Here is a 24,267-nt window from a genome sequence, read left to right as displayed (position 1 = left end):
AATGAACGACAAAAGAAACATAACTAATGAGAAACAAAAAGGAAGATATAAATGTCAAGTTTATCAGTTGTTCTACTAGATGTAAATGATCTGAAATTCCTTACCAAAATATTGAGACTATCAGTGTTACACTAGGTATCTAGTCAGGTATTAGCAGAGCAGAAGAGGGCTCTCCTCCAACACACCAAGAGTGTTGGGCAACCATCCGGTTTGATAGTCAGGCAGTTGTTAACTGTTTGTCTAAAGTAATTGGTCACAGCCAGCGCCAGAAAAAGGCAGTCTCCTAATAGATAGAAAATACCTGAAATTGATCAGCGGCTTCCCAAAAAGATTTGAAGAGTGGGCAAAAGTAATGCAAGATCCTGGTAGTATGCCAAAGTATAAAACCCCAAGTCAAGAGGTCAAGTTGAGCACTTGGTCTCTCAAGTCACTGGTTAGCCCTCTTCCAAGTTGTACTTTCCTTCTTTGCTTTCTTTCTTTTTCTCATTGTTCTAAAGCTTTTTAGTAAACTTTCACTCCTGCTCTGAAATTTGCCTCGGTCACTTTTTCTGCTTTATGCTGCTCAGTGGAATTCTCTTTTCTGAGGAGGCAAGGATTGAAGTTGCTGCAGACCCATATGGTTATACTGCTGGTAACTTAGGGTAACTTGGATTCCTGCCACAGGTAACATCAGGAGTAAAAATAAAACAATTTAAAATAAAATGTTAGCAAATATAATAAAACAGTTTATAAAAATAATGCAAAAATCTTGTATTCAAAAATATATCATTCATTATATTAAAATTCATAATGATAGTTATATGGGAGAATTATCTTAATAAATGGTGAAAGACACAATGAAATTCAAGAGTATGTTAATAAGGACTCTAAATACATTGGGAATTGAAGGAAATATCTTAAATATGAGTAAGACTATTTACCAAAAATCAAGGAAAAGCATAACTTAAAGTCATTTCCAAAAATAATAACAAATTTGGGATGTCATTTACTTTGCTGTTATTCTATATTATTTTAGAGCTTTTAGTAAATCCATTGTGTTAAACTTTATAAACTTTGGTAAATATTAAAATATCATTTTGCTAACGAAATTATTGTACAGAAAGGCTCTTGGTTAAAAAATATAACAAATAAGATAATTTGAAAAAGTAGTTAAAGAAAATACACGCAAATTAATAGATCTTATTTGTATGCCAATTATAAGTATCTTAAAATAACAAGAAAAGTACTGAGCTATACAGAGAAAATGATAAAATTTTCTTGGATGAATGGAAAACAACAGTCACCTATTCTTGGATAGTAAGGCTTAATAACATAAAAATATAAATTTTCCCATAATTAATACATATATTTTATAAAATTTTAAACATAATCTCAAGGGAATGTTTTGAAATGTAAAAAATAGTATTAAAACTCATATTTAAGAATGTGTATAAAATAGCCAAGGATATTATGAAAACAAAGACAAGGGGACTTATAACAAATATATTAAAACTTTTAATAAACAGAATGGCACTAGAATAAGCATAGACCAATAAATCAGTGAAACAGAAGAGAGTAGCAAAAATGGGTCAATTTTATGGATTTTAATTTATGAGAATAGAAAGTACTAAAAGTCAATAGAGAAAATGATTCACTCAATAAATGGAGCTGATATCATTGGCTATCCAGCAGAAAGACAATAAAGTTGGATTCATATGATACCATCCGAAAAATAATTAAGATGGATTAAAAACATAAAAGCTAACACCCCAAAAAATAAGAAAATTTAGTAGGCTCTAATTACAACAGGAAATGAGAGGACCTTTGTAATTAAAACAGTACGCTTAGAGAAATCATAGACAAAATCCTTAAACAACAGACAATGGTATCAGAAAAATATTTACCTCCCACAGAGGAAAAATTTAGTCATTCATTCCCAACATATTCAACAAACATTGAGTTCATGCATGTCACCAGGAGCTGCTCAAACTGACAAGAATAGAGCAGTAAATAACACTCACAAGTTCTGTGCTTTCCTGGGTTACATGACATTGGAGGTAGCAGACAATAAATAATTATGTAACATATCAAGCAGTTATAATTGCCATAAAGAAAAATGATGTCAGTTAAAGGAATAGAGAAAGAAGTGTGGTGGGGGTACTAATTTATATTGGAGAGTCAGGGAAATCCTCTGTATTAAGATACCATGTGACCAGAGGTCTGAGTGAAGTGAGGATGCAAGCAGCCAAGAAAATATCTGGGAAAAGAGTGGACTAGAACAGAAGCACAAGGTAGAGAAGCCCCAAGGTGGAGACAGCAAGAACGACAGCAGTGTTAGATTGGAGTGTGGGAGAAAATGCTAGAGAGGAAGATGGATAGAGACAAAGGACCACACCACACACAGCCCTACTAGACATGAAAAGGACCGTTGATTGTTAACCGGTGTGAGACCAAAAACCATGGAGAATTTTGAGCAGGAGAATTGCATTATCTGGCTTATTTTTCAAAAGGATCACTCTGGAAGTTCTGGAATTTTTTCATAAAATTAGAACTACCAAAATTTATGGATATATGTAAGAGGAAATTTATTGCAGCACAAATGTTGGGGGGGGTGGATATTGAAACAAATGAATGAGAATGATTGAACAAATGGTAGCCCAGCTTCACCCTGGTATATTATTATTATTATTATTATTATTATTATTATTATTTTGAGACAGAGTCTTACTCTGTTGCCCAGGCTGGAGTCCAGTGGCGCAATCCCGGCTCACTGCAACCTCCGCCTCTCAGGTTCACGCCATTCTCCTGCCTCAGCCTCCCGAGAAGCTGGGACTACAGGCACCTGCCACCATGCCTGGCTAATTTTTTTTTTGTATTTTTAGTAGAGACGGGGTTTCAACGCATTAGCCAGGATGGTCTCGATCTCCTGACCTCGTGATCCGCCCGCCTTGGCCTTCCAACACCATGGTATATTATACAACCACTGAAAAGAAGCAGTTACAGCAATACCAGTCTTCATGGATAAATGTTTAAATGTAGAAGGTAAGACACTTAAAAGTAAAATAATATAGTCCAATTTTTCTAAAAGGAGAAATGATGAATACCCCTCTATAGATAACTTGAATATGTTTTGTAGCATCAAGTATTTTATTATTCTGATTTTCTAAAATATGCATGTATATAAAAAAGGACATCAAAAGGATAGTGGTGCCATCTTTGCATAATGAGATTTCAGGTGGCTTTTGTTGTCATCTTTCTATTTTACATATTATTTGGATTTATTGAGATAATTATTCATAAAATGAATGATCAGAAAAAAACATAAACATAATTTTTTAATTTATTTCTAAAGACTCTTAAAAATGCCATAATAGGAAACCTATTAAATTTTATGCAACTGTTTCCTTGTTTTCTTTTGTTTCTTTGTTTGTTTGTTGTTGTTGTTTTTTGAGACAGAGTCTCACTCTGTTGCCCAGGCTGGAGTACAGTGGCACGATCTGGGCTCACTGCAACCTCTGCCCCTTGGGTTCAAGCAATTTGTCCTGCCTCAGCCTCCCAAGTAGCTGAGATTACAGGCGCCTGCCACCGCGCCTGGTTAATTTTTTTGTATTTTTAGTAGAGATGGGGTTTCACCATCTTGGCCAGGCTGGTGTTGAACTCCTGACCTCGTGGTCCACCTGCCTTGGCTTCCCAAAGTGCTGGGATTACAGGCGTGAGCCACCACACCTGGCCAACTGTTTTCTAATTTATCTGACTAGAGTACCATCTTTTTAGCAGAATACCTAAAAGCTTCTCTTGAAACAAACTAATGTTCCTTGGTAACATATCATAGAACATACCGTTCTAATAAGTCTATCAAAAAGGAATGATTAAACACCTCCATGATGATGGTGCTTCTGGGAAGTACACATAGATTAGTGAAGTTCTGCTCCATGTTAATATGAAAGGCTCTGGGTTTTATTTTCCCCTGAATCAAAAGAAGGATACTGAAGAAATTGCCAAAGGACATGAAAGTTTTATTCAAGGAGCACCCTGGCACAATTCACTGAAAGAGAGAGGTAAATGTCTAACAAACTCATGAAAAAATGTTCATGGTCACAGTTATCAAAGAAATGCAGATTAGACTAGGGTATAATCGTTTGCCTTTAAGTCGGTTGATTTTTAAAGAATAATAGCTTTGGGGGTGCATAAACTAGCATTCAAGTACATTGCTGGTGAGAGTGTACATTGGTGCAAGCTGACAGGTAAATAATTTGTATTAAAAAGCTCATATACCTAGAAGCAGTGATTCTTCTTCTAAAAATATATCACAAGAAAATCAGAAACATGGACATATTATTTTGTTACAATGATGTTCACTAAAGCATTATTTTTAAAGACAAACATTGAAAACATTAAAGGAAATGATTATAGTTTATAATATGCCTGAAAATAAAAAAATTCATAAATACTTTTTAGTAGTATGGAGAAACGTTCACAATACACAGTATGTTCTCAAAATGTTTGCATACTCATATTAAAATATGCTAACTAATAAAGGAAGACAATGTGCTAAAGTTAATAATGGCTATGTTATTACTCTGTATTGTAAGATTTTAGATAACTTCTATTCTACATGTAGTTGGTCTTTTAAATCATTCTTGTTTATGAGTTCAGGAATAGAAAAGTTAAGCACTAGAGTAAAAAAATCTTTAAAAGCTGCAAGGAATGTTATGTTATTTGTAACATATCTTCAGTATTAAAAGAAATTATCAATTGTCTATCAGTAAAGACTAAAATCTGTTTGCTTCTTGTGTAGGATATTTACCTGAAAAGCAAATACTTTATATTAGTCAAGAAAGAAATTGAAATATATTTTAGATAAATTTTAAAATAGCTTTATTTTGGATAGGGGAGAAATAAAATAATTTCTGCATTTTAGTAAAATAGTGTACACCCTGCTTCAGGAAGCAATGTATACTTTGACCAACTAAATGCAAATGTCAACACTAATGCTGTACAGCATTCTAAGGAATCAAATAAGAGCCAGGAAGAGGAAAAAAATCTATGTTAGGGTAGGAATCATAGCAAAATTTCTTCTGAGATTAAAAATAGTAAAAATGTACAATCCACATTTTGCCATGAAGCAACACATTTCCTGATAACTAAAGAGACGCCATCTAAAATCATGAATATGAGAAGATTAATGCTCTAAAATCCTATTATTTTGTCACCATATAACACTGAACTCCATCAGGAAGTTAATTATCAGATTTCCTAACTATGAATAAAAAATAAATTAAATTAAAAACATATCAATTTACAGTTCAGTGGAGGGATAGTATTGAGAGAACACTCAAATGTGTAATTTTCAAGTTTAATAATTTTAAGAATGAAAACCTTTTGCTTTTTATAATGTGTTTAGTTTCTTTGTTTGTTTATAAGGAAGAGCATCTCCTGAAACTACTGTCTCCACAAGAATAGGTTAACCTGATGTGTCAAGTTGAGATCATTGAACCCTGTGTAGAGCACATCTATTTCCCAAGAACTGCCTCCACACCAGAAGCCTGTCTTCAAATTCTAACAGGCATTTTTATTCATTTTACCAAAGGAACTAATGATAACAGATATCAGAAATACGGAGCTTCTTAAATAACAACTGAAAATTATAATTTGAAAAGAAACAACACCATCCCAATTAATTAGCTGTGTCCACTTCATTCATTCATTCAACAATTACTGAGCATCTCTTATGAACTAAAACTATGTTAAGCGAAGTGTGTGCAACAGTAAGAAAGACTGATATGGTTTTAATATAATAAATGTCAAACTAGCGGAGATACCAAGGGGTTATGGAAGTACATACTGTAGGCAACTAGGGAAGTTAAAGAATTCTCAGAAGAAGTGACATTGAAATTGAGAATTAAAATGTACAAGAATCAAGACCAGCCAAGGCAGCATGGTGAAACTCCATCTCTACTAAAAATACAAAAAAAATTAGCTGAGTATGGTGGCGGGAGCCTGTAATCCCAGCCACTCAGGAAGCTGAGACATGAGAATCACCTGAACCTGGGAGGCAGAGGTTGCAGTGAGCTGATATAGTGCCACTGCACTCCAGCATGGGTGACAGAATGAGACTCTGTCTCAAAAAAAAAAAAAAAAAAAAAAAATAGCAAGAAATTTTTGTTTTGCCTAAGCAGAGTTAGCCAGAGTATCTCCAAAATTGTATAAATAAGGTTTTTGGAAGAATTAATCTTGGAATAGGTGAGAGGTTCATTAGAGGAAGCCAGTGTGGTGGTTTTAGATATATATGAGTAGAAAATCATCCCTAAAATATCCTCTTAATGACAAGGATTCTTACAGGCTACCAATCATGTGGCCAAGTCATAAAATTAAAAAATTAAAGCAGAATGGCACAAAAAAATTAATTTAAAAAGCACAGTTAAATAGATTAGAAATAATGAAAAACGAGACAAAATTAACAGCAAAGAAAAAATAATAAAATATGTGCCATGTGGTTATTTTAATAATTAGATGAATTATTTAAAAGGAAGCTAAACTGTGTTTTAATATTGTAATTAGAAGACAATAGATGAAATAAACAGGAAAAACAAAAAAGGATAGTCTAGCATTAGCAAAAAGTTTTAAAAACTTAAAAAAGAATAAAAAGCTTTTAAAAGATATAAACCAGAGATAAAAATCTATAAGTAAAATAACGACAATAGAGTATAAGATGATGAATGGTGATAAAAGAAATATGTAGCAGGAATCAGAGTAAGAGTGGTATCAATTCAGGGGAGAAGCCAACCATTCTGGCAGGCCAATAAAATTTTGCTTAATAAATTTATGCAAATGTATGTCTTCGATGAAAAGATGTCTGGATGCTAAGAAATGTCCCCTAAATTTGTTTTCTTTTCCTCTTGACAAAAGCCTGGGGGCAGAGTTCCACAAAGCCTTTTTTCTCTCACCTTTCATTTGCAGCAACAGGACAGCTTGTAATTTGAGCACAACTTTCTATACCTGTCAGCAAGGTTAAGGCCCTTGCAGAAGGATGCTGAGGAGTATCAGCAGAACCTAGCAAATTTGTAGCCCTCTGGCCTCGGGCATGTTCCACTGCCTACTTCATTTTGTAAGGGGGAATATATTTAAATTCAAAGTATTGTTTTATTTGTTCAAATAAACAATGTACCCCCTCCTGAAGTAATCATATCTCTTTTCTAATGACAGCTCAGTATTTATTAATATATCACTATGATTAGTTCAGTCTTACTCTTTTTTCAGTCCTTGCTGGGATATAAAATCTTGTATTCTTACAAGAACTGCTGCTTTGGCTGGACAGGATAACAAATATTGGTTTCACTTTTCCCCATGTTTCGGGCTTAATAAAATCCAAGTTCTCTATGTTCAAGAAGATCCTTCTTAAAATCTATCATTATTTGGTGGTCTCTGCTGATTTGGAATGATGGAGTAAATATCCAGCCTGTTCTTATTTGAATTACAATTGGAAGTGTAATGTGTCTACTAAGCATCACACATGCTTTGAAACTGGGAATGAATGGCTGATGGAGGAGCGTTATGCATATTGTATATGCACAGTATCACACAGTGAAACTATGATTAAGAGAGGCAAGGAAAAGCCCAGACTCTCAAACGCATATGCCTGGGATAGAAGAAGATTCCTTCTGGGCAGTCTTTTCAAATTACAATGTACGGGATGCTTGAGTTACCTTTTTTTCAGGTAAGAAAAAAAGATGAATTTTTTTTAAAAAAGCACTGATTTTAACAACCTAATTTTCCTGATTTTCTATTTTAGCAAAAAGTTCTACAGCAGGCATCAAAGAGGTAATTAAAGCCAAGATGTTCAGCAAATTAACCTCAATAGCACTGGAAGAGAAGATATAATGCTCTAGGGTATGTCATGTTTAGTACAATATGCTTATATGATTTTGAGAAAAGAATTGAAAAATTAGGTGTAACAGATAGAGCATACTGTTCTGCATCACCTTGGCATTGTTAAAACCCTTGCCTGAAATTGTTACCTCCCCATGCACACTAATAGTCCTTCAATCAACTTCAGGAATGCATGCCCTAGATTGACCTAGGTCTTAACTGGGTAATATAGGATATACACATTTATAATGAGATAGAGTCCTTTTCCTAAAGGGAAGGTTTGGATGACCTTCATTTGTCTTTTTTTTCTCATTAAAAACATAAAATTTACCATTTTAACCACTTTTTAATGTACAGTTTAGTAATGTTAAGTATATTCACATTATTGTGAAACAAATCCCCAGAACTTGATGGTAGCGGTGGCCCGTCTGGAATAGCCACTGCGAAGATGCCAGCTGCATTGGTGAAGGTGAAGCTGGGGGCTGTGCACTCCATAGAGCTGGTGGGAGCCAGAAACAGGGGGGAGACCCACCCCTGATTGTTTTGATATCTGGTAGTTCTGATTTGTGTTTCTCTGGTGATTATTGATGTTGAGCATTTATATGTTTATGTCTTTTTAAGACAAATGTCTATTCAAGTCCTTTATGTGTTTTTTAATCACATTGTTTGTTTTGTTTTAATTTTGTATTGACTTGTAGGAGTTTTTTAATAATATTCTGGCTATTAACCCCTTATTAGATGCATGATTAGCAAATATTTTCTTGCATTCTATAGATTGCCTATATATTCTGTTGATTGTGTTTAAACTTTCTTTTTAAGTTTGATGTACTCCCATTTGTCTATTTTTTAATTTTGTTTCCCGTGCTATTGATGTCATATCCAAGAATTCATTGCCAAGTATAGTGTCATGATTTTACCCTGGTTTCTTCTAGGAATTTTATAATTTTAAGGTTTCCATTTAGGTATTTAACCCATTATTTTGACTTAATTTTTGTAAACGGTATGAGATAGTGGGCCAATTTTATTGTTTTGCAGGTGGATCTCTACTTTCCTTAATACTTGTTAAAGAGACTGCCTTTTCTCCGTTGAGTGGTCTTGGAACTCTTGTTGAATTTAGCCATATACACAAGGGGTTACTTCTGTGCTCTCTATTCTATTCCACTGGTCTATTTGTCTGATTTTATGTCAGTGTATCACACTGTTTTAATTACTCTAGCTTTGTAATCTGCTTTGAAATCAAGAAATGTAAGTGATCCACCTCTGTCCTTTTTAAAAATTATTTTGGCTACTTTGGGTTTCTTGACATTATCTATATTTCTAGGATGAATTTTCTATTTTTATAAAAAATGCCATTGGGCATTTTGATAGAGATTGCAGTGAATTTGTAGATTGCTTTGGCTACTATGGAATAATATATAACCAGCTGTCGTTTCATGGAGTGTTCTCTACATGTTTATTAGGTCTAATTTACCTATAGCACTTTTAAGTCCTATATTTCTTTATTATCTTCTGCCCAGTTCTATCCACTATGAAAAGTGAGATATTGAAGTTTCCTACTATTTTTGTATTACTATATATTTCTTTCTTTCATTCTGTCAAGGTTTGCTTCGTGTATTTAAGAGTTCTATGATTTGGCAAATAAAAATTTATAACTGTTATGTCCTCTTGGTGAATGGACCCTGTAATTATTATCTAATGCCCCCTTTGTCTATTTAGCCTTTAAAAAATTAGCCTATTTTTAATATTAGTATAGCCACTCCTGCTTTCTTTTGATTACCATTTGCATGAAATATCTTTTCTCATCCTTCCAGCTTCAGCCTATGTATGTCTCCGGATATAAAGTGTGTCTCTTATATATAGCATATAGGTGAATTATATATTTTTAATCCATTCAGCCAATCTGTCTGTTTCATTGTGGAGTTTAATCCATTTACATTTAAAATAATTATTAATAGTGAAGATTTATTATTACCACTTTATTGATTGTTTTCTATACATCTTGTAGCTTTTTTGTCCCTCTTCCCTCTCGTTTCCTGACTTTGTGTTTTGTTGATTTTTTTTGTAGCCATATGTTCGATTCTCTTATTTCCTTTTCTGTATATTCTATAAATTGTATATGTGCATGATTACCATTGCAATTACATAATGCTTCTTGAAATATAAAATTCTGTTTTAATCTAATAACAGATTAATTTAAATCACATAAAAATCTCCACCCCACACTCTTTATCAATGTTAAATTTTTATCTTTATATTCTGTATACTTATTAACATTAATTTGTAATTTAATGGTTTTTGTCATTTAAATTCTACGTACCAAACTTACTGTAGTATGTTAGTACATTTGTACATGTTTTTACCTTTACCAGAAAACTTTATATTTTTTGTAAAGCTGAAAGTTTCTAGCTACCAAATTTTCATCTCAAATTGAAGGACCAACTTTAGCATTTCTTGTAAAGTGAGACTAGTGGTAATGACCTCCATCTGCATCTGCTTTTGTTTATCCAAAACAGTCTTAATTTCTCTTTCTTCTTCTTCTTCTTTTTTTTTTTTTTTTTTTTGAGATGGAGTTTTGCTCTTGCTTCCCAGGCTGGAGTGCAATGGTGGAATCTTGGCTCACTGCAACCTCCGCCTCCCGGGTTCAAGTGATTCCCTTGCCTCAGCCTCCCGAGTAGCTGGGATTACAGGCACCTGCCACCATGCCCAGCTAATTTTGTATTTTTAGTAGAGATGGGTTTTCTCCATTTTGGTCAGGCTGGTCTTGAACTCCCGAACTCAGGTGGTCCAGCCGCCTTGGCCTCCCAAAGTGCTGGGATTACAGGCATGAGTCACTGTGCCTGGCCAATTTTTTTTTTTTTTTTTTTTTAGAAAACGTCTTGCTCTGTTGCCCAGGCTGAGTGCAATGGCACAATCATGCTTCACTGCATCCTCAACCTCCCAGGCTCAAGCAATCCTCCTGCCTCAGCCTCCTGAATAGCTAGGACTATAAGCATGTGCCACTCACACTTGGCTTAGTTTTATACAAATTTTTTGTAGAGACAGTTTTGCTCTCTTGCCCAGGCTAGTCTTGAACTCCTGGGTGTGAGCAATCTTTCTACCTCTGCCTCTCTGCTTTGCTTTTAAAGACAGTTTTGCCAGATGTAGCATTATTCCTTCCCTATTCTTTTTTCTTTCAGCACTTTAAAAATATCATCCTACTCCCTTGTGGCCTACAAAGTTTTGCTGAAAAATCTGCCGATAATCTTGTAGAAACTGCCTTGTGTGTGATGAATCACTTTTCTTTTGCTGCTATCAAAACTCTGTCTTTGTCTTTGATTTAGGCAGTTTGATTATAATGTGTTGCAGTATGGTACTATTTGGATTTAGTCAAGTTATAGTTCTTTGAGGTTCTTGAAACTTATGTTCTAATTTTTTCCTCACTTCCTCAGATTTAGGAGATCTTCTGCCATTATTTCTACAAATGAACTCCTGCCTTTTTTTTTTTTTTTCTCTTTTCTCTTTCTGGGACTCCCACATTGCTTTGCTTGATAATGTTTGATAAGTATTATGGCTTCGTAAGTACCTAAGGTTCACTGCACTTTTCTTTAGTTTAGTTTTCTTTTGTCTAACAAGAGCTGAATCAAACAGACTTTATTCAACATTTTAGGATAAGGAAAAAATGATATAAAATAAGTCATAAGAAATACATCCTTATACTCAAACCATTTTCAATGTTTTGCAAAATGCTCACATAGCAAATGTGAAAAGCTTCAACATACTCTTATAACTTCTGCTGCAATAAATGCAACATTAAGCAAACACACAAATTTCTTCTGTACCAACCTTAAAAGTTGAATTACTGAATTACTAATTGTTATGATGTCACTCATACATACTTTCATTCATACACTTTAATGAGATCATTGTCTGTCATGTAGCTATAAAAAATTTTACAGTATATTGCACAGGTTTGTAGTACAATTTAGACTCTAGCTCCTTACTATCAGCCACTTTTCTGATTGCTTTCATGGTCTTCCTTTACTACAAAATTATGATCAGCAAAAATTGCAAACATATCTGCTTCAGTACAAACATTTCTTAGGGTCTGCTTCATTAAAGCCATCTGAAAACATCACAAAATTGCTCTACAGTCGATTTCACCATGGTTTGAAATGGGATCCACATGGACTTTCAATATGTCCAAATTTGCTTGTTCATTTGGCAAATCAGTATATACTTTTCTATCTAATCTTCTTGGATGCAGCAAAGCAGGATCCAGGAAATCTGGTTGACTTATAGCCATGGTTGTTTTAACTCTATACAGAGTATCCAATCCATCCATTTGATTCAGTAACTCCATTAAAGTTCTCTGAATCTCTCTGTCAGGTGAATTACTCTCAGAAAACCGATAGCTACCAACACCACCTATTTCACCCATAAAAAATGATGCATGAATATGATTTTTTGAAGGTGAGATGTTTCTAACTGTGTGGCATTATTTCCGGGCTCTGTCTTCTGTTCCATCGGTCTATGTGTCTGCTTTTGGACAGTAGCATGCTGTTTTTGTTACTGTAGCCTTGACCATAGTTTGAAATTGGGTAATGTGATGCCTCCAGCTTTGTTCTTTTTGCTTAGGATTGCCTTGGCTATTTGAGCTCTTTTTGGTCGCATGTGAATTTTAAAATAGCTTTTTTATAATCATGTGAAGGATGCCACTGCTAGTTTGATAGGAATATCATTGAATCTGTAAATTGCTTTGGGCAGTATGACCATTTTGACAACATAAATTCTCCCTATCCATGCACATGAAATTTTTTTGTGTGTCTTTTGTGTGTCATCTATGATTTCTTTGGGTAGTGTTTTGCAATTCTCATTGTAGAGGTCTTTCACTTCATTGGTTAAACTCTATTCCTAGGTATCTTATTCTATTTGTGGCTATTGTAAATGGGATTGTGTTTTTGATTTGTACTCAGCTTCAATGTTGTTGCTGTATAGGAATCCTACTGATTTTTGTACGTTGCTGTTGTGTCCTGAAACTTTGCTAAAGTTATATATCAGACCAAGGAGCTTTTGGGCAGAAACTGTGGGGCCCTCTAGACCTACAATCACATCATCTGTGGACGGGAATAGTTTGACTTCTTCTCTTCTTATTTAGATGCCTTTAATGTCTTTCTCTTTTGTGATTGCCCTGGGTAGGACGTCCACTACTATGTTGAATAAGACTGGTGAAAGAGGGCATACTTGTCTTGTGCCAGTTTTCAAGGGGGAATGCTTCCAGCCTTTGCTCATTCAGTATGCTATTGCCTGTGGGTTTTTCATACATGGCTCTTATTAGTTTGAAGTACGTTTATTCAATGCCTAGTTTATTGAGGCTTTTTAATATGAAGGAATATTGAACTTTATCAAAAGCCTTTTCTGTATCTATTGAGATGATCATGTGGTTTCTGATTTAATTTTATGTGGTGAATAAAATTTACTGATTTATGTATGTTGAACCAATCTTGCATCCCAGGAATAAAGCCTACTTGATCATGGTCAATTAGCTTTTTTATGTGCTGCTGGATTCTGTTAGTATTCTGTTGAGGATTTTTACATCTATGTTCATCAAGGATATTGTCTTGAATTTTTTGTTATTGTTGTTGTTTCTGCCAAGTTTTGTTATCAGGAAAATGCTGACCTCATAGAATGAATTAGAAAAGAGTCCTTCTTCCTCAATATTTTCAGAATCGTTTCATTAAAATGGTACCAGCTTTTTCTTATATATCTGGTAGAATTGCTCTGGGAATCTATCTGGTCTTGGGCTTTTTCTTGTTGGTAGGCATTTTATTATTAATTCAATTTTGGAACACATTAATCTGTTCAGTGTTTGAATGTTTTCCTGATTCAGTCTTGGGAGGTTGTATGTATTTATCTCTAAGAACATATTTATTCATTCTAGGTTTGCTGGTTTGTGTGGACAGTGTGTTCATAATAGTCCCTGAGGGTTTTTTGTATTTCTGTAGTGTTGGTGGTAATGTCTCATTTTTCATTTATAATTGTACTTATTAGGTTCATCTCTTTTTTTCTTATTAGTGTAGTCAGTGATCTACCTATCTTATTAATTCTTTCAAGAACCAGCTCCTGAATTCATTTGTCTTTTTTCTTTTCTTTTGTATCTCAATTTCCTTCAATTCAGCTCTGATACTTGTTATTTCTTGTCTTCTTCTAGCTTTGGGGTTAGTTTGCCCTTATTTCTCTAGTTCCTCTAGAGGTGATGTTAGGTTAATTTGAGATGTTTCTACGTTTTTGATGTAAATGTTTAATGCCATAAACTTCCCTCTAAATACTGCTTTTGCTGTGTTCCAGAGGTTCTTGTATGTTGTATCTTTTTTCTTATTAGTTTCAAATAATTTCTTAATTTCTGCCTTAATTTCATTATTTCCCCAGAAATAATTTAGGAGCAGGTTGTTTAGTTTTCATTTAATTATATGGTTTTGAGTGACTTTGTTAGCATTGATTTCTGTTTTTATTGCACTGTAGTCCAAGAACGTGGTTTATATATTTCATTATTTTTGTTTTAGTTTTTGATAAGGGTTTTTTCATGCCCAGTTGTGTGGTCTACTTTACAGTATGTGCCATATGGCAATGATAAAAATATATATTCTGTTGGTTTTGTGTGCAGAGTTCTGTAAATGTCTATTAGGTTCATTTCTTTAAGTTGTAAGATCCAAAATAAGGTTGTTCATTTTCTTCCTTGATGATATATTACTGTCAGTGGGATGTCAATGCAGAAAATTGAAACTGGACCCTTTCCTTATACCATATACAAAAATTAACTCAAAATAGATTAAAGATTTAAATCTAAAACTAAAAACTATATAAACAATGACAGAAAACCTAGGAAATACCATTTTGGACATAGGAGCTTGCAAAGACTTTATGACGTAGATGCTAAAAGCAATTAAAACGACAACAACAAAAAAGTGACAAATAGGACCTAACAAAACTAAAGAGCTTCTGCACAGCAAAATAAATTATCATCAAACTAAACAGTCAACCTTCAGAATGGAAGAAAATATTTGTAAAATATGTATCTGACAAAAGTCTAATATCCAGGATCTATAAAGAACATAAACAAATTTACAAGCAAAAAACAAACAACCCCATTAAAAAGTGGTCAAAGAACATGAACAGGCACTTTTCAAAAGATATGCACACAGTGAGCAAGCATACAAAAAAATGTTCAACATCACTAATCATTAGAGAAATGCAAATTAAAACAACAATGAGATACCATCTCACATTAGTCAGAATGCCTATTATTAGGAAGTCAAAAAATAACAGGTGCTGGTGAGATTGTGGAGAAAAGGAAATGCTTATGCATTGCTAGTGGGAAAGTAAATTAGTTCAGCCATTGTGGAAAGCAATTTTGTGATTTCTCAAAGAACTTAGAAAGAATTGCCATTTGATCCAACAATTTTATTAATCATTACTCAATTTCATTATTAAGTATTGATCAAGAAGACTTGATCAGGCAAAATAAGGAACTGTCAAACATAAAGACAGGTAATTTGAAATCACTAAGTCAGAGGAGCTAAAAAAAAACGGTTAAGTTTCTCATCATGGCATGTCCTAGAGGTAAGCTGCTTCAGGACTACCACAGGAAGCTACAAGAGCATAAGGAAATTGATGGCCATCTTAAGGAGTTAAAGGAACAATTAACTCTAGAACTTCTTCTTTTTCTTTTTCTTTTTTTTTTTTTGAGACAGAGTCTCACTCTGTCACCCAAGCTGGAGTGCAATGGTGCAATCTTGGCTCACTGTAACTTCTGCCTCCCAGGTTCAAGGAATTCTCCTGGCCTCAGCCTCCCGAGTAGCTGGAATTACAGGTGCACACCACCACGTCTGGCTAATTTTTTGATTTTTAGTAGAGACAGGGTTTCACCATGTTGGCCAGGCTGGTCTTGAACTCCTGACCTCAGATGAACCAACCGCCTTGGCCTCCCAAAGTGCTGGGATTACAGGCGTGAGCCACTATGCCCAGCCAATTCTAGAACTTCTGATTGAATCCTTCTTTATAGGTTCTATGCTATCATTTTGTTCAATAATCATTTTTCTGTTTTTTGTTCAGTTGACCATTTATATTTTTTCAGCTCCTTAAGCATTCTTGTGGATATTATTTTAAATTCTTGATTACTCAGCTCATAGATCTATGCTTCTTTAGAGTTTTTTTTCTGAAGTTTTATTTTGCTTTTTTAATTTAGCCATGTTGTTTTCTGTTTCTTTGTAGATTTTATAATTTTTACTAGGATTTGAGCACTTGCAAAACAAAACTACCTCTTCCTGTCTTTACATACTGAATTTGTTCAGGTAAGGACTCTCATGACTCAGGCTGATTGTAAGTATGTTCTTTTTTTTCCTTAAAAAAACATTTTTTTCTAATCTCTTGCTCTCCTTGGCATCTTCCCATAGAACTGGGGCTCTAATATACTTCTCACTTCTTTTTTTAACGACTTCCAACCTCTGCCACCAGTCCTGTCAGCCCTCTAACTCTAGTGAGGCAGAAAACAGTTTCTCATGCAGTCTCAAGACAAGCCAGAAAGTTTAACACATGCTCAACTCTTTTATTTCTGTCCTAAGGGAGAAGCCCTGGTATGGTGTGGTTTCCTCCTGTTTGCTCTGTGTTGTGCTACATAGGGAGAAGAGCACAAATAGTCATGCTGTTATGAAATCTTTGGGGTGTCAATTTTTCTGGCCAGAAACCTCGGTGGCCATGGCACCTTTGCCAGAGTTCTTGTCCTGAGTTCAAGATGAATCAGGTATGCAGGCAAGTGAAAGGTGAGTAAGAAGAGTTTTATTTAGTGTTAGAACAGCTCAGAGAAGTGATTAACTCCTCTCTATTGGCAGGTCGTCCCTATCCAGTGTTCAGCTCTAAGCAAAGAGGAGGACTTGGAGAGGGTAACTCCTCTCTGCAGGCAAGTCATTGGGATGTCTGCACAGGTCTCTGAAGCTTTCAGCAGAGGGGATAACTGCTCCCTGCTGGCAGGTCCTCTCTGCAGCTCCCAGTAGAGAGGGTACTCCTCTCTGCAGCTTGTCATCCAGTCTCTCTACCCTCTTCCTCCTCTGGCCATCCTCTGCTCTGCTGTGGCTGAGCCCAGGGCTTTTATGGACCTCAGAGGGGAGGAAGTGCATGCTGATTGGTCCATGGGTGGCCATGGGCAGGGCCGGAAGAGGCACCACGAGTCCCCACTCCGGTCTAAGGGACTGGCAGCCCAGCCCCCAGACTTTATGCCCTCTCTGGCCTGAGATTGGGGCTTTACTGGGGACCCCACCCACTTCTGCCCAGAACTCTGTCTGCCTCCCACTGCCATTCATGGCCTGGGGGCTTGGCTTCAACCACGCCTCCGAGATTGGAGCAGATGCGGGGAACAGAGAGAGGCCAGACAGTGGAAGCAGACACCCCTGAGCCTGCAGGGAAGGGGTGTGGTGCGGGCAGGGTGGGGGTGTCCTTCCAGGGTTGCTAAGGGTGCAGGCTGCAGAGACACCCGGGTCCTGTGCCCGGGAGGGCAGCCGCAGCTGCACCCAGAGCTCCTGCCCCACCAACTCAGAAGGGGCAGGGCTCCCACTAGTCCCCGGCTCCTGTCTGCTTCCGGGAGCCAGAGGCCCAGGTCTGTAATGGCAGGAATGGCTGTTCCCGGCTGTCCTGCCTGTTCCTGGCTCCCTCAAGAGCACAGGGGGGCTCAGATCCACAGCTGCAGTTTGGGAGGCTGGAACCAAGGGTGGGGCTCCTGCCTGCTCCACAGAGCAGGAGGCCTGGGTCTACAGCTGCAGTTTGCGGCTCCCATCCCAAGAAGGGGCGGGGCTTCCACCAGCTCCACGGAGTGTGCAACCCCAGCCATGCAGCTGATGGCAGCAGCTGCTGTCATCAATGCCAGACCCCACAAATTTTTCTACCCTTTTCACTGGAATTCCTTTTTGTTTTTACGCTAACCTGGGTGCTGTAGCTTCACATTTCATCTCTTGAATTCTAACAGATATTGTCATTGCTATTTTGTTGGTAACTTTATTTTATTTTTATTTTTTATTTTATTATTATTATTATTATTTTTGAGACGGAGTCTCCCTCTCTCACCCAGGCTGGAGTGCAGTGGCGCCATCTCCGCTAACTGCAAGCTCCACCTCCTGGGTTCACGCCATTCTCCTGCCTCAGCCTCCCGAGTAGCTGGGACTACAGGCGTCCACCACCACACCTGGCTAATTTTTTGTATTTTTAGTAGACACAGGGTTTCACCGTGTTAGCCAGGATGGTCTCATCTCCTGACCTCGTTATCCACCTGTCTTGGCCTCCCAAAGTGCTGGGATTACAGGCGTGAGCCACTGCTTCCAGCCCTGTTTTGTTGGTAACTTGATGTCTTTGTGGAGGAATAATGGTCTATAGCTTTCTAACCTGTCATCTTGCTGATGTCTACCTTGTTTGTTTGCTTTTCAACAATTTTTTTTTAAACTTCTGTCAGGTTTTAGATAATCTTCTAATAATAATATCTAATTTAGATAATCTTCTAATAATTCCCTACCTTAAACTTTGCCATCACCAATCAAATATTTAAATTACTAATCTGATCATGCTACTTCATTGCTTACATTTTTGAAGCAGCGTCTTTGTCTACAGTGTAAATTTCAACCTCATGCACATACTTCACCTGGCCTTCCAAGATGCATACCTCATCCAAATTTTTCTCTTTATCTTCTAATTCCCTCTTCAGCTCATGTAACTTTGCACCAACAAATGCCTTCATTATTCTCCTGTTGATTAATATTTTCATTCTACCATGATTTAAGTATTATTTTACCTGTCAGGATCATCTCTTTTTACCTTCCCCTACTTATCTTATGATCTACTCAGGTTTTGGTTCCTAGGTGAACTGGACCTATTTCAGTTGAATTAAATGATTTCTCCATGCTCCTGAAAATGCTTTATCATGGCATTCATTAAATTGTGTTTTACTTACTTGTATACTTGACTATTATTCCCTTTTCTATTATCACTACTTAACATGCAATCCACAGAGTAGGTGCTCAATAATTGTCTACTAAATAGATAAATAAAATAATTCTCCTGAAAGGTACTGTTTAATATTTCCCCAGGACATCATTTTTTAAAAAATAAATGTACAACTGAGTTTTAATAAGATGCCCATTTTAATTGAGAACTTTTCACTCCACAGAAACTGCAAAATTGCCTCTCAGAAAAAAAAAAATTTTCATTTGAGACATTTATTTTCAATATTTTAACACAAACATTAGCAGATATGAAAAATGCTTCTAAATGTTTAGTGAATTCAATAGCTCAATACTTTCATGTTTTGACAATGTCTTAAAAGAGAAAAGAAAATGAAAATGACAGTTTATATTTGCTGATGTTACTTAGAGATAAGAATGTTTCTTTTTCTTTTCTTTCTCATTGACCTAAAAATTTATCTTCCAGATTTAAATTACTAAGAATTATTTTCGCATTTTTCAAAGGAGATGCATGCCATCCCTTGTTCAGTCTTGCTTTAAGGTGCCAATAATTTCTTTCTGCGAACTCTGCCCAGGTATGTGCTCATGCTTTCATCCACTTCGAATTTAGTATATCCCAAGTGTAAGCTCGTAGCCACTTTTTTATACTTAATGGTATATCCTTGGTGCCCAGAAATGCCTAGCTAGCAGTTAAGAGTAGACGCTTTGTAGAAGTTTTAGTGAATATTAATGCATTCTACCTCTTTTTGTTTTAATATTCTTCTTATCTTCATATCCACATACTTCATTATCCTGGGTAATAAATTAACAAACATCCACAGTCCATGCTATTGGGCCTATCTTGCATTAGTCTATGTATTAGTTTTAAATTCTTATTCACCTCTTCCAGCTTCAAGTGAATGCCAGCATTGCCTAATTTATGACTGTGTCACTTTTATCTCTGTCTCAGTGGTCACCTTACCTACTCCTGTCTGTATGAAGTTTCACTTTGTCTTCCTTTTATAAAGGCACATATAATTGCGTTTAGTGCCTATCTGGCTAATCTGCAATAATCTTCCCATCTCAAGATCCTTGATTAATCATGTATTTTGCCATATAAATCCATGTTTGCAGAGTTCATGGATCAGGGCACATTTTTCAGCCTACCATAGTCTGTTTCTATAGGACTTGGGCCCAACCTCTAATTAAAGATTACTTACTGTACAATTAGATGAGTAAGTAATATTTTTAATAATGATATGCACAGATAAAATAATGTTTTAGAAATTTTTTCTGGGAGTATGAGGGTTTTGTTTTGGTTTTCAATTCCTAAAACTGCAGATTTGCCTTTCCCCTTTACTAACAAAATATTATACTTAGGAATATGAGTGACTGGAACATTTCGAGTGAAATTCTAATGTGAATTCCTTCTTTATGTTTCCAACACAACGTTAAGCACAAAATAATTTTGCAATTATGTTAAATATATTGCAAAATATATTTAATGCATGGCGATTGATGGGGGAATGTCACCCCTAACTACTGAATATGTTACCAAAACTCTGTTTTTTCTTTTACCCTGAGGAAGAATGAATAATGTATAAAGATGCAGGTAAGAGACCTGAGACGTTTTTAATATGGTTAAAACTTTGGCTGTGTAATATTCAAGTAGCTATTTTGGAGGTGTTTTAGAAAGTAATGCAAATGTACAGACAAGGCAAGGATAGAGAAGCCAAACGTGGATTTGGAGAGCAGAACTTACTTCATACTTCAAAGGCCTGGGAGTTGCTGTGCATTTTTTAGCAAAGAGAATGTTTGGAGAGGCAGGTGGACAGGAGCATACAAAGATAGCCACAAAACTACTTAATGCCCACTGTCTGTGGATAATCTGGAGCAGTTCCCAAATACTGGTCTATAGACCAGTCCAGATACTCAGACTCTTCTAGGTCTGTGGGGAAATGGCAAATACTCTATGAGAAAAGCGAGTGTAAACTCATTTATACTCATCAAAGTAATAAATGTCTTCAAAGAGCTAAAGTTTGAAGTTTAAAGTAAATCTCCTATACAGATATTAAATTCTTTCTAATTTTAGATGGCAAATGATATTTCTTTTATGACATAATGGTGAGAGCATTTACCGTAGGGCTATATACAGGATGTTCATACAGCTTCTAGAGGCATTTAAGTGCATGGGAAATACAATGGCCCCATAATTGTGCTAGACATTGTCAGTTGTGGACACATCATATTCATTTTTCCCTTTCCTAAGGACACCCTGATCTCCTTTTAACAAATATGTTTCTTTGTGTATAGATTCAGCAGAATGATAAATTTAGATACTCATGTTCAACTCTAAGAGCCTTTGGTGCAAGATCTATTCTCTTCTCATCTGAGTACAAACTATGAAGCAGATGCATGGCAATTGGAGACTCATTTTGCTTTTATTTATTTATTTATTTATTTATTTGTATTATTTTGGAAGTATCCTGGTTGGATGTTTGCTGCTGTGGTTTCTGCTCCTTGGCTTGCTAGAAGCTCTCCCTTCCACTCCACTCCCTAAGCCCAGTTTTCCTTCTAGTATATAACTTTTTTTTTTTTTTTTTTTTTTTTTGCGAGAGAGTCTCACTCTGTCACCCAGGCTGGAGTGCAGTGGCGTGATCTCGGTTCACTGCAACGTCTGCCTCCCGGGTTCAAGCCATTCTCCTGCCTCAGTCTCCCGAGTAGCTGGGACTACAGGCACACCACCACACCACACCTGCTTAGTTTTTGTAATTTTAGTAGAGACGGGGTTACACCATATTGATCAGGCTGGTCTTGAGCTCCTGACCTCAGGTGATTCACCTACTTTGGCCTCCCAAAGTGCTGGGATTACAGGTGTGAGCCACCACACCTGGTCAATAACTTATTTAATTTATCCAGATTTTTCTTTAATTGCAGTCATATTATAGCTGATATGTTTACCAAATACCTATGCAAACTTGGAAGTAATTGCATCTTTTCTAGCGCTGATAATAAAACCTGCTTCAGAGAGTCAAGAACATTACATGAGTCATTATATATAAAGTACTTAGCAGGTAGTTAGCTATTTTCCTATCATCGTTGTTACTGCCACATAAGTTGCACAATTACAAGCCAAAAAAGACATTAAAAAACATGAGTGCCTTCCCTATGACTATCAGGTATTCTTATAAAAGCCAATAGAGTTAAAGGATAAAAGCCTAACGCTTTACCCTCGTATGTCCAACAGCCACCTTTAAAATCAATTTCCAAGCATAAGGCATGACCTTGGCTTGGAAATAAATTGAATTAATTTTCAGTACCTGCTTCTAAGCCTTGCTTTTTAATGCTGACTCTCACTTACCCAATATCTTCAGCAGTTTAGCTTTTTTCAAAATCCCCACATAATTCATTCAAATAAAATTCTCCAGGACATCAAAATTGTTCAATTTAGTGGACTTTCTTGACAGTGGGTTCTCCGTAACAAAGTGTTTTCTTTCTCAAACTGCATAGAAATCAGGGAAAATAACATCTTAGTTCCCCTCCTCAATCCAGGAACTAAACCAGGCAAAAATAGAGAAAGCAGTGTAAGCGGCTGCTTACTCAGACATATATATCATAAATATATGATAGAATTTATTAATAACCTGATTAAACAATCAATCAATCAATCTGCTCTGATGATCTCTTGACCCTGGGTAATAAATTACCAAATTAAAGCAGAAGAAAATGTGAATGCAATCTAAAAAGCAACAAAATATTATTTCACTCACTTTGTACATTTTTGCCCTTTAATCTCATGCTTCTTTTCATGTGGTGTTTGATTCCAGTGGGCAATTTGAATATGTGGATGGGTTTCTTTTCCCATAAAGTAATTAGGGTGTCTCAGATAGTAAGCCAAACTGAAGAGCGCATACTGATTAAAGGATTCTGCTTTCACTTACGAAGAGCCAACCTTAAATCTCTTCTTCTCCTCCCTATTGTGCAAACTGCACATAATTGAGAATGTTTCTTACAGAAACTAGAGAAAGCACTTGTGCAAGAATTTTACTACATAGAGCTCGCCGAACCTGGCCCATCTAGCACTTTTATGGCTCATCTACAAAGAATGGAAGTCACGTGGGCACTCACAGTGCTCAACTGTTACACTTGTACCTGGGATAAGACTGCTCAAGATATTGCGCACATGTACCCTAAAACCTAAAGTATAATAATAATAAATTAAAAAAATAAATAAATAAATAGAAAAAAAAAAAGACTGCTCAAGATAGTAGTACTTTTGCCCAGCAGCCTAAGCACGATGCCTGTAAATACAGAGAGACATAGTTTTGGATTATTATTTTACCTTGCCTTTATCTCTTCAGATTTTTTTCAGAAAAGAGACCTTTTTATTACACACAGAGATCAATAGCTTATATTCACAAACAATCTGGTTGTGATGGCTCAGAATCAAGCTGTTTGCTTGCACATTTCCTTGAAAACTGACAAGTTTGGGGATGGGAGGAAGAGAGGTGGCCCTATTAAAAAAATAAAGATTAAAAATATAAGAAAAGGAAAAAGAAACTATACTAATTACTGGTCTGTCCTACTTTCCTTACTGCTTTTGGCTTCACGTCTACATGGATTTTACTTAAGAACACACAGTGAAATAGGTCTGGCTCTTTCCCAGGCTAGCAACTTTAGCTAGCACAGCCTTTTTGTCAGGTCTAAGAAGACATAGAGATTACATCACTTTGGAGACATTTAGCTTGAGTTGAAAGGTTTACAGACAGCTTTCACCTTTCTGCACGAAGATTCTGCAGTGCTGTTTTCTGCAGTATGATAAGCAACATGGTCGTCATTCATTCATTTATTATGGAATTAGTGCCTTATAAAAATGTCCCTGGCAAGTTAGCTAGCTCCTTCTACCATAGGAGTACCAGTGACAAACTGCCATTTATAAACCAGAGAGTGAGCCCTCACCAGACACCAAATCAGCCAGTGTCTTAATCTTGGAATTCCCAGCCTCCAGAACTGTGAGAAATAAATTTCTATTGTTTGTAAATTACTCTTTTTTGGCAAATTGTTAGAGCACCTCAAATGAACTCAGACAGGTGTAAGCACTGAGAGACAGAGATCATTGGAATCCATGTCAGAATCTGACTACTTCACTACCAAATATTAGAAATTCTATTTTCTTTTGTGTCCTGGGCAATATGCAACCCATATTGTTTTAACTGTCTAGTGACACCTCAATCATCCTCTCAAAAATCTTTTCAACATCACTTTAATTATTTGACTTGTCCTTTTTCACCTTTATTTTCTTAAACTACATCTGTACAATCATTTCTTACAGTTCCAATTACTTTCTCTATGGTGATAAATCTCAAATCTACATCTCTAACCCAAATTTCTTAACTGAGTTCCAGATACTGTATATGATGAATCAATTAAACCTGATATTCTTTTCCATTACCCACAGAGACCT

General features: G+C 36.0%; 1 long non-coding RNA gene across 1 annotated transcript; it reads right to left on the bottom strand.

Moving 5' to 3' along the window:
* Positions 1 to 307: 307 nt before the first annotated feature.
* LOC134760486 (uncharacterized) lies at positions 308 to 23,408 on the bottom strand. Its single transcript, XR_010137966.1, has 3 exons — positions 23,146 to 23,408; positions 22,165 to 22,305; positions 308 to 654 (listed from the first exon to the last, which is right to left on the bottom strand). It is a non-coding gene; the product is annotated as an uncharacterized LOC134760486 (long non-coding RNA).
* Positions 23,409 to 24,267: the final 859 nt, after the last annotated feature.

Source organism: Pongo abelii, chromosome 19 (genome assembly GCF_028885655.2).
Source record: "Pongo abelii isolate AG06213 chromosome 19, NHGRI_mPonAbe1-v2.0_pri, whole genome shotgun sequence".
NCBI classification, from domain to species: Eukaryota; Metazoa; Chordata; class Mammalia; order Primates; family Hominidae; genus Pongo; species Pongo abelii.
Note: the sequence above shows the minus strand (reverse complement) of the source record. Positions and strands in the feature narration are given on the sequence as shown.